This window comes from Boleophthalmus pectinirostris, unplaced genomic scaffold (assembly GCF_026225935.1).
Source record: "Boleophthalmus pectinirostris isolate CB_2022bp ecotype Guang Dong unplaced genomic scaffold, ASM2622593v1 HiC_scaffold_21, whole genome shotgun sequence".
NCBI classification, from domain to species: Eukaryota; Metazoa; Chordata; class Actinopteri; order Gobiiformes; family Gobiidae; genus Boleophthalmus; species Boleophthalmus pectinirostris.
In genome coordinates, this window is record NW_026571175.1 from 1,273,001 (window position 1) to 1,284,949 (window position 11,949).

Genomic DNA, 11,949 nt, shown 5'->3' on the forward strand with positions numbered 1-11,949 from the left:
AGGACTAACCCAGGACTAACCCAGGAACTAACCCAGAACTAACCCAGAACTAACCCAGGACTAACCCAGGACTAACTAACCCAGACTAACCCAGAACTAACCCAGAACTAACCCAGAACTAACCCAGGACTAACCCAGAACTAACCCAGAACTAACCCAGACTAACCAGAACTAACCAGACTAACCAGAACTAACCCAGGACTAACCCAGAACTAACCCAGGACCCAGGACTAACCCAGACTAACCCAGGACTAACCCAGGACTAACCCAGAACTAACCCAGGACTAACCCAGAACTAACCCAGGACTAACCCAGGACTAACCCAGGACTAACCCAGAACTAACCCAGGAATAACCCAGAACTAACCCAGGACTAACCCAGGATTAACCCAGGACTAACCCAGAACTAACCCAGGACTAACCCAGGACTAACCCAGGACTAACCCAGAACTAACCCAGGACTAACCGAGGTCTAACTCAGAGCAAATGCAGTTTATCTGTATTTCATGTGATTATTGATTTGAGTTTTAAACACACACACACACACGCGCGTGCACACATATCACTCCCACATACACGCACACACACATACACACACACACACAAACACAAACACACAAACACGCATACACACACACACACACACAAACACAAACACACAAACACGCATACACACACACACATCACTCCCACATACAGGCACACACACACACACACACACACACACACACACACACACACATCACTCCCACATACACGCACACACACACACACAAACACACACACACGCACACACACATACACACACACAAACACACGCACACACACACACACACACACACACACACACACACACACACATACACACACACAAACACACGCACACACACATACACACACACACACACAAACACGCACGCACGCACACACACACACACACACACACACACACACACACACACACACATACACACACACATACACACACACACACACACGCCACGTGTATTCTTCTACAGTCACAGGAAAATAAATACAACCACATTCAACCACAAGTCAACACCAGCTCTGAACCAGGACTAACCCAGAACTAAACCAGGTCTAAACCAGGACTAATCCAGGACTAAACCAGGTCTAAACCAGGACTAATCCAGAACTAAACCAGGTCTAAACCAGGACTAATCCAGGACTAAACCAGGTCTAAACCAGGACTAATCCAGGTCTAAACCAGGACTAATCCAGGACTAAACCAGGTCTCAGTTGTTATCTCAGATGAATAAACCTGAGTTGGTGGAATGAAAGTCTCGGGGCGGGATCCTGTAACAAGTCCAGACCTCAAACCTCTAAATCATCTGCTCCTGTGAAGGTACAGAGTGAACACAGGAAGAACTACTGCAGAACCTTCAAAATAAAACACCAGAGGAGCCGAGGAGCGAAGGGGCAGAGGAGCAGAGGAGCAGAGGGTCAGAGGAGAGGGTCAGAGGAGCAGAGGGTCAGAGGAGAGGTCAGAGGAGAGGGTCAGAGGAGAGAGGGTCAGAGGAGAGGGTTAGAGGAGAAGGTCAGAGGAGAGGGTTAGAGGAGAGGGTTAGAGGAGAAGGTCAGAGGAGAGGGTTAGAGGAGAGGGTCAGAGGAGCAGAGGGTCAGAGGAGAGGGTCAGAGGAGAGGGTCAGAGGAGTAGAGGAGAGGTCAGAGGAGAGGGTTAGAGGAGAGGGTCAGAGGAGAAGGTCAGAGGAGAGGGTTAGAGAGAGGGTTAGAGGAGGTCAGAGGAGGGTTAGAGGAGAGGGTCAGAGGAGAGGGTCAGAGGAGAGGGTCAGAGGAGAGGGTCAGAGGAGCAGAGGGTAGAGGAGAAGGTCAGAGGAGAGGGTTAGAGGAGAGGGTCAGAGGAGAGGGTCAGAGGAGCAGAGGAGAGGGTCAGAGGAGAGGGTTAGAGGAGAGGGTTAGAGGAGAGGTTAGAGGAGAGGGTTAGAGGAGAGGGTTAGAGGAGAGGAGGAGATGCTAAACCTCTGGGGTCCTGAATCATGATACAGTTTACAGTACGATGGCTTTCACATAGTGACTTGGTTAAAGCTGCACTATGAAACCTTCGAGGAAGATATGCCACCATCTCCATGGAGATGTCACTTTATTAAATTGATCTGGGCCTGTTTCCATGGAGACAAGCACCATCAGGACGTCTGTGAACCCACTCAAAGTAAGAAGTCTGTAGCTGCTTTTCAATGTCAATTAAAAAAATGAACACACATGTGATTGGACTAATAGAAGATTAATGGTTTAAATGCCATAGTGCGGGACATTCAAGACAAAGCAGCAGTCTCTCCATGGAGACCAACAGGTAAGGGACCTGCGACCAGAAAAGTTACTTAGGACACCTTTAAGTGATAGAAAACAGCATGTTTTTATACAGTACAAGTTAGTCCATGTTGTATGAGTGAAACATGTAAAACACTGAGAAGCTCAGAGTCACAGCACAGAAGAAAACTTCAGGTCCAAACAGTCTACGACTGGTCACATGTATACACTCATATATATACGCTCTCATATATATATATGCTCATGTATGTATACACTCATATATATACGCTCATATATATATACTCATATATATATACGCTCATATATATACGCTCATATATATACGCTCATATATATATATGCTCATGTATGTATACTCTCATATATATATATACCCTCTCTGTCCCTGCAGTACCATGTAGTACTCCCCTGTCCCTGTATATATTTTCATTCTCTGAGTGCATGTCCCTGTAGTAACATGTAGTACTCTCCCTGTCCCTACAGTATATATACTCTCATGTAGTACATATACTCTGAGTCCATGTCTCGGTATATATACTCTCATGTGGTACATATACTCTACATGTACATGTTCTTGTAGTACCGTGTCCCTGACAGCGCCACACCGTCAGTGACGTCACGGAGACGTTTGGACGCTCTTGTTGTGACGCCTGTCACCGGAAGCCCCCGTGCGCGCTCGTGCCTCTTGCCCGTGGTCTCGTGGAGGAGCGCAGTTTGAGCTCGCGCGGTTCACTCTGCTCACGCTCGTGCGCCGCTCACCTGGAGGAGCTTGCGCCTCTCACCTGTGCGCGCGGGGACATCACGGGGACACCTGTACGTGACACGTGCGTGAGTGAGACAGGTACGTGCACGCGCTTCTTCTTCTAATAACTTTACAATTACCCGCGCGCGAGACACGCACCTGTACTTTTCCCGCGAGTTGGACGTGACGTGACGCCGGACAAACGTGCGTCGTGTCGGTGTTTTACGGAGGCTCTGGGAATAAAATAGTTATAAATGAAGTTTCCAGATGTGATGTCGCTAAAATCCTTAAAACTATTCCGCCTGTGATTTGACTTTTACGTAAACGCTTTTCCCGCGGGACATATTTTTGCAGCTCGTAAAAATGTCACTCATTAAAATGATCCCGTTCTTCAAATGACGGGCCTCTGGTTATATTTCCTTTTTATGCGTCCTAATATAAGCAACAAAACGCAACGCAACGAGCAGAGGAACGTACAGCTTTTTACAGCCTATATTTAGCTCTCCTCAGGCCAACTTTTCCCACGTAGTCATACAGCGCTCCCCCAGGGCTCCACTTTACGACTTTATACTTCAACTTCTATCACTTGAAATGTAAAAATACTTTTGGCTCCTCGTCTGATCCAATCAAACAGACTAAACCTTCCACATAATCCCAGATTGTCCCGCTCGGAGTTGTGTGTGCAGATGTTTCAGGACACTCCCTCCACAACAATATTTTTTTTCTATTTGGTTCCAACAAAACTCAAGCCAAAAATGTCACTTATCTTAATCCAAGAAAAACCAGGGCCGTGGTTTAGACAAATATGTGGTGAGATTTAAACTAACGAACCGGAAAGTGCCGGGTTTAACATCTCTACTCATGTGGAGTCAAAGAAAGAGAAGAGGAGAAGAGAGGAAGAGAGGAGAGGAACAGAGGAGCAGAGGAGCAGAGGAACAGAGGAACAGAGGAGGAGAGGAACAGAGGAGAGGAGAGGAACAGAGGAGGAGAGGAAGGACAGAGGAGGAGAGGAACAGAGGAGGAGAGGAACAGAGGAGGAGAGACAGAGGAGGAGAGAAGGAGAGGAGAGGAACAGAGGAGGAGGAACAGAGGAGGAGGTCAGAGGAGCAGAGGAGGAGAGAAGAGGAGGAGAGAAACAGAGGAGGAGAGAAGGGAAGGTGAGGAACAGAGGAGCAGAGGAGGAGAGAAACAGAGGAGGAGAGAAACAGAGGAGGAGAGGAACAGAGGAAAAGAGGAGGAGAGGAACAGAAGAGAAGAGGAAAGGAGGAGAGAGGAAGAGGAACAGGAGCAGAGGAGGAGAGAGAGGAACAGGAGCAGAGGAGGAGAGAAGGAGAGGAACGGAGGATGAGAGGAGCAGAGGAGCAGAGGAACAGAGAAGCAGAGGAGGGGAGGAACAGAGGAGGAGAGAAGGAGAGGAACAGGAGGAGAGGAGAAGAGGAGACGAAGAGTGGAGGAGAGGAGGAGAGGAGGAGAGGCGAAGCAGCGAAAGAGAGGAGCAGAGGAACAGAGGAGAGGAGGAGAGGAGGAGAGAAGAAGGTCAGAGGAGGAGAGGAGAAGAGAAGAGGAGAGGAGCAGAGGAGGAGAGAAGAAGAGGAGAGGGACAAAGGAGCAGAGGAAAAGAAGAGAGGAGAAGCAGAGAAGGAGAGGAAGCAGAGTGAAGGGCCAGAGGAGGAGTGGGTCATAGGAGGAGTGGATGCAGAGGAGAAGGTCAGAGGAGCAGAAGAGTAGAGGAAAAGAGCAGAGGAACAGAGGAAAAGAGAGGAGGAGCAGAGGAGAAGGTCAGAGGGTCAGAGGAGCAGAGGATGTAGAGGATGTAGAGGAGGTTGTGTATAGTTGCAGGTTGAATTCCAGAGGTGTCGGTTTGAACGTCTAAACTATAATCGTGTTCTTGTCCCGACAGCGCGGGTTCCTCTCCGTGTGATTCCAGACTATAAATTAGGCTAAATTGCCGTGAAATTAAAGCGTGCGCAGAATGAGGAGTTTGACTGTGGTGTGTTCAAATGCTCCGCCTCAGGGGAGGAAGTCACAGCGCCGCAGAGATCACGGCTCCAACGGGCGACACACGACAACCTCCAACGCCAAGATGACACACTGTCCACAACAGAGTAACACTCGACTACTAACACATGAATGACAACGATTCAAGATATCTTATTTAAATAAAGAATTATTTAAGGAACTGTTAATAGTGTTGTCAAATGTATCAGAAATCAGATACTGATCACTGCTGAAATTATCAACATTTTTTGTAGGTGTCAATTTCATTTATTTGTTTTTCAAAATAAAATGTAAAATGTAAAAAATAGAAAATGAAAAAACAAAACAAAAAAAACAAAAAAAATCTTCATTATTTATCTCAATAAATAAATAAATAAATACAAAAATAAAATAATAATATAATATATAATAATTAGTTTTTTTCAGTTTTTCAATTTTGTGTTTAAAAATGACAAAGTTTATCAATTTTTTCATGGCTGTTTCCCGTTTCCGTGACTTAGTCCTGGTTCAGTCCTGGTCCAGTTCTGGTTCAGTTCTGGTTCAGTTCTGGTTCAGTCCTGGTTCAGTCCTGGTTCAGTCTGGTTCAGTCCTGGTTCAGTCCTGGTTCAGTCCTGGTTCAGTCCTGGTTCAGTTCTGAGTTCAGTGGTTCAGTCCTGGTTCAGTTCTGGTTCAGTCCTGGTTCAGTCCTGGTTCAGTCCTGGTTCAGTTCTGGTTCAGTCCTGGTTCAGTCCTGGTTCAGTTCTGGTTCAGTCCTGGTTCAGTCCTGGTTCAGTCCTGGTTCAGTTCTGGTTCAGTCCTGGTTCAGTCCTGGTTCAGTTCTGGTTCAGTCCTGGTTCAGTCCTGGTTCAGTTCTGGTTCAGTCCTGGTTCAGTTGGTTCAGTCCTGGTTCAGTCCTGGTTCAGTTCTGGTTCAGTAGTCCTGGTTCAGTCCTGGTTCAGTTCTGGTTCAGTTCAGTTCTGGTTCAGTTCTGGTTCAGTCCTGGTTCAGTTCTGGTTCAGTCTGGTTCTCAGTTGGTTCAGTCTGTTCAGTCTGGTTCAGTTCTGGTTCAGTCTGGTTCAGTGGTTCTGGTTCAGTTCTGGTTCAGTCCTGGTTCAGTCCTGGTTCAGTTCTGGTTTCAGTTCTGGTTCAGTCTGGTTCAGTTGGTTCAGTTCGTTCAGTGGTTCAGTTCTGGTTCAGTCCAGTGGTTCAGTTCTGGTTCAGGGTTCAGTTCAGTTCTGGTTCAGTCGGTCCGGCAATTTCGGTCAAGTTCACAGAAACTGTCAATTTTTCATTTAAACACAAAATCGAAAACTGAAAAAAGGAATAGTTTTTCATATTGGTTTTGGAAACAAATAATGAAGAAAATAGTTTTTTATTTTTTTCTTATTTTTGGTTTTATTTTGAAAAAACAAAACAAAACAAAAAAACAAGGGTACATGATTTTACAGAGGGCCACATGGGAATAGAAAAGAAAGTTCTATCATTTAATATTGAACATGACAGTATTTTGTGTTTTTATCTTCATCGTGGCATCAGGATCAGTATTGAATATCAAATATATGTTTTAGTATCAACATTGAAATGAAGTATAGTGACAACAACACTACACTCGAAAACCTTTCTGATGGAGGCTCTGTCACCTGCTTGTCTCCATGGAGATGCACTTGCATTGCCTGAAATGTTCCACAGTGTTGCATTAAACCTTTTCTTATATGTTCAGTTACAAGTTTTTATTGTTAAAAGATTTTTCAAAAACACAGATCTGTCCTTTAACTTGACCTGCTGATGTAACCTGCTAACCTCCATGAAAACAATGTCAGTTTAATGATTTGATGTGATAAAAAATGTACAAAAATAAAATAAAATAAATGAATAATAATAATATAATAATAATAATAATAATAATAATAATGAATAAATAAATAAATACATCTTGTAACAATGTAAGTATTTTGGTGAAATGGAGAGTCTTTACCAGGAGTATTCCACAGTATTTCATTTCATTCATTCATTTATTTATTTGTTTGAGCCAGGTACAATAACATTTAAAAAACAATAACAAAAATAGTGATATGTACATGAACATATTTGGGACCTGGTGCTCAAAAGGAGGAGGATGAAGTTTAAACAACTTATAGAGTCCTACCGCAATTGTTTTACATAATCACGTGGTTCACTTTTTTTTTTTTTTTTTTTTTTTTTTTCATATTACCTTTGGAGTTCTTACCTGTCATTATGCAGAAATATACACACACACATATACAAAAACATATAACATATAACACATACATACACACATATACATGTACACACACACATACACACATATGTACATACATACAGACATATGGCCCAGTCAAGCAGAAGTAAACATCAAGGCCAAAAATTCAAGTTAATGCATCTGATATAAAAATGTATTGAACAGATACATATGTACTCTAGTTTATGAAACTGTTGACCTTTTTTCTGTACCATTTTTGGTTCTAAAGTTCCATACGTTTTAAACAGACCATGTATGAAACATGGAACAAAAATTATTTCCCAAATTTCAAAGACCTGCAAATCATGTAAATAAATGGATGTATTTCATCATATCTTGTGTTATTCCATCTTTGAACTGTTGATGAAGGGACATGATTTTTCAAAAAAAAAGTATTTAAAATGATAAAAAATAGCTTGGAAGGACTGACATATTTTATAGAAATAGTTTCCTTTCATTTTGAAGTAATATTAAAGTATTCAGAAGAAAAAAGCGACAAATGATGTAAAATCCTGCACCTTCTACTTGTTTGAACAATTTTCCCTCCGTTACTTTTCCCTCCGTTACCATGACCTTTCTTAATAAAAAATCTCATGAGTCAAAAAGTAAGAGGTTTTTCATCCTAATCTTGTACCATATGGTAGAAAACTATATGAAGCAAATATTCAAACCAGTTTGTTAAGGATATGGAAGTGAGAACCAAGAGTTATCACTGTTTGGATTTATTGCCCAAAAAGTGCTGCATATTTCATTCCCTCCGTTACCAACATGAGTTTTTTACATTTTTTTGTCAACAACTTGAAAGAATATCACAGGTTTAACTTGACCCTGTTGGAGTGTAACTCTTTCCTACATTCTGATACTTTACTTATTTCAATAGTCCCTCTAGTTTCTGAATAAGAGACATTTGAATGTCAAAAATCTGCCCCTGTTTCCCTCCGTTACCACTTGACTGGACCCATATGTGCATCATAGATGTCCAGTACATATAATCAATATAAATGTTTATACACATATACATAACACACATATACACACATGCAGAAACAGATTTTCATTTATGGTCGTACATACTAATAATAATGTTATCGTAGGCACAAGGTTTATCGTTTATGATCATACAATATGAACAGTGATGAGAATGAAAAATTTAGGGATTTTTTGTTTTTGTTTATGATCGTACAAAATACAGTATGACATTAAACAATCTCTATCTCCATGGAGACAAGTAGATGAGGCCAAGTTACAGGTCAGATCTGTGGAACGGTAATGTTCAACATGTTTCCACAATAAACAGTAGCACTTTCTTTTCTATTCCAATGTGACCTTGTGAAATCTCTCAGTGTTCATTATGAAGATATGTTGTTTTCATGGTCACTTTGAGCTATAAAAAACATCTACGATTGAATAAATGCAAGATGGATCAGTTTAATGCCATACCATGGAACATTTTAGGGCAAAGCAATGACGTCTCCAAATGACATCTCCACGGAAACAATCATTTTAGATCCAAAATGATCCATCATCTCTGTGTCTCCTCAGGCGTTTGGTGTCTCATTGAACCAGGATGGATCTGCTCCTCAGGTTCCTCACCCTGACTCTGCTCTGTGCCCTCCCACTGCCCGCCCAGGGACAAGGTAAGACACATGCCCTCCCACCCCCTCTCACCCCCTCCCACACCCTCCCTGTGTGTCAGATGCCCTCCCTGTGTGTCAGATGCCCTCCCTGTGTGTCAGATGCCCTCCCGTCCTTGTTTCTGGATCATGTGTTTTCATGTCTCTGTTGAAAATGAAAAAAGCATTCAGTTCTTTCGATGTTTTTTTTTTTTTGTATCTGGTGCAAATGTTTTCTGGGCCGTAATTTTAAAGAAGTCACATGAAAAGTTGTTAAGTTCATTATCCTTTACTGAAACGGGACTACATTTCCCTGCATGCACCTGTCCGCGCTGTCGGACCCTGATACTGACTGTGTTGTATTGTTTTCAATGGAAGGCACAGATTGTTGGTCATTTCTTTGTCAGTGTGTCCCAGGGCGGTTGTGGCAGATGTACTTCACCTTCTCCAGACTCTAGAGTACAGGTGTCAAACATATGGCCCGGGGGCCGGATCCGGCCCTCCAAGACCTTTAATCTGGCCCTCATCTGATTTTCTACTAAAATATTTAAATTATATTTTCTATTAAAATCTTGTTAATTTTCTGTGGTGTTTATCACAGCAGTGTCTCCAGCGTCTCTGTACGTGGCCCCTCCCACCAGAGCAGCACAAATGAAGACTTGTCTCTTTCCAAACGCTCTTAAAGGACGATCGTTTTGACTGTTGACCGTGACACCCTCATCAGAAAAATGTCCAACATGAGAAAAGTGGAGCCGAGTGCAGGATTTACCAAGAAAAATTGACTTATTCCTATTTGCAAACAAGTTATTTTTAAAACATTGTGTTGAAATTGCATTTTTCTTAAAGTTTCAGTTGTTTATAATAGTATAATTTTTTGTAAAAGAAAGAGTTCATCAATTAAAAACATATTTCTGTAGTAGTAGTAGATTTGTGTTTCTCTGCACAAATATTTGAACTTATTGTTATTTTCACTGTTGGGCAAGTTACTTTGAAACTGTAATGCGTTATTTATTACCTATTACTGTCATTTCAAAGTAATTTGTTACATTACAATATTACTGCATTTAAAATGTAAGGCATTACATTACTATTGCATTAAGTTACTCTCACCAAAATAACTTCTGCGCTGTATATGGACTGAACCAGGTCTAAACCAGGACTAAACCAGAGCTGAACCAGGACTAAACCAGAACTGAACTAGGACTAAAACAGGACTCACTGTAGGGACGGGCTCGAAGGTGACGCAGGAGAAAGGAGCGGCTCTGCTCCGCACCTCACGGAGGTAAGAGCGGCTGTCGCCCGATCGCTCTTTATGGACACTCTGCTGCTCGGGCTCGCGGCCCTGATTTCAGCAACTATTTGCAGGGACCCGAGCTGGTGCAAGAGTCTGTTACAGCGCGTAACTTCTACCTTCCTTTAGCGTGTCCAGAAGTCCAACTTTTTGTGTGATGGTTTGACAGGAGTCCCTTGGCCAGTCAGGACGCAGCGGGAGGAACGCAATACGCATTCATACAATGTAAAAAAAAAACAGGGCATGCAAAATTGCACAAAAAATAAATAAAAAATCTGCGAGACAGCGAAAAGTGAACTGCGATAGAGGGAGGGACGAGTGTAAAAAGGGGTCTAAACCAGAACCGACCCAGGTCTAAACCAGGTCTAAACAGCGTGGAGTTCTTTGTCAGTCCTTTCGCCCGCGGTTACCTGAAGGTCTATGAGGGCGCATCTCCGGCGTTTCACCGCTGCTGATATCGAGGTGATTTTAGCGAATTTGCATGAAGAAAAACCCACCACTTCAATCCAGGTTAAAAAAAAACACTGTAACGCGCGTTACTCACATTTGTACCGAGTAAAATATTACTATTTTTTCCCCTGTAATGCCTTACATTACTGCGTTACAGCAAAAAGTAATGCATTACTGTAATTCTTTACTTTTATAACGCGTTATTCCCAACACTGGTTATTTTTGGGGTTATATGACATGAGTTTTCTGATCCGGACACTTTGGGATCAAAGTGGGTTGGATACGGCCCGCGGACCAAAATGAGTTTGACACTCCTGCTTTAGAGTTATAAATCATCTGGAGGTTTGTCTCATTGTTTTGACTTTTAAGTGATGTATTACACCGGAATAGTTTATTTTATGAAGACTACATTTATTTTATTTTGAGATCATATAATACAGGCGCATGCAGGATGAACCAGTGACCTCTGACCTCTGACCTGTTTTCAGACATTTTTGTTCTGACTCAAATTCTGGCCTCGGCTTTGACCTTCGCTTTTTCATAGTGATTAGTTCAAATTTGGGCCATCATCATTTTGAACCATGTGCAGTGTTAGTGTGTTACTATTTACCTGAGCTCCTCTAGGTTCAGTGAATCCCTCATGATCAGAGCTGAAAAGAAATGAATAAAAGAAGCTGTTGAAGTTTAATTTAAAACATTTTTTTTTTCCTTGATGTGTTAAAAGCGTTTTTTGAACTATTTGACACCAAACTGATTCTGCAGACGTCAGCCATAGTGTTCAGCTCCAGCCAAATGAAGCTCATTCAGGCCTGCACTTAAAGCGGCTCACCTGCGACCGGGGACCATATTTGGAAATCTGAACGTGAAACCAAAGAGCCAATCAGGAGCGAGGCTGTTGAAGGTCACGCCCCTTCCCGCCCTCTCCGCTGGGCACTGGGCACTGGGCGGTACATTGGTTTGTTATTAATGTTTAAAATGACGAAGCTGATGCCGCATTACAGAGCGACGTGCATGATTTTTCAATAGAAAGTGAATTGAAGCCAGAGTCGATGGAGCCAGAAGTGCCCTGACGCTCACTTCCTGTTCTGTTTGTAACGCGGCAGCTCGTGGAAGAGATTTATTTATAATGTACAGACACTTTATTTGGACATAAACATTGAGGATAGAGTCCCGCAGGACCCGACGCAAAACAGAGCGACGCAGGACACATTTTGAAAGCTCAGTGCAGACGCGAGCGAGAGCAGGACTGTACAACACAGGAGCGGGCGGCAGGGATGATGAACTAGGACTAAACCAGGACTAAA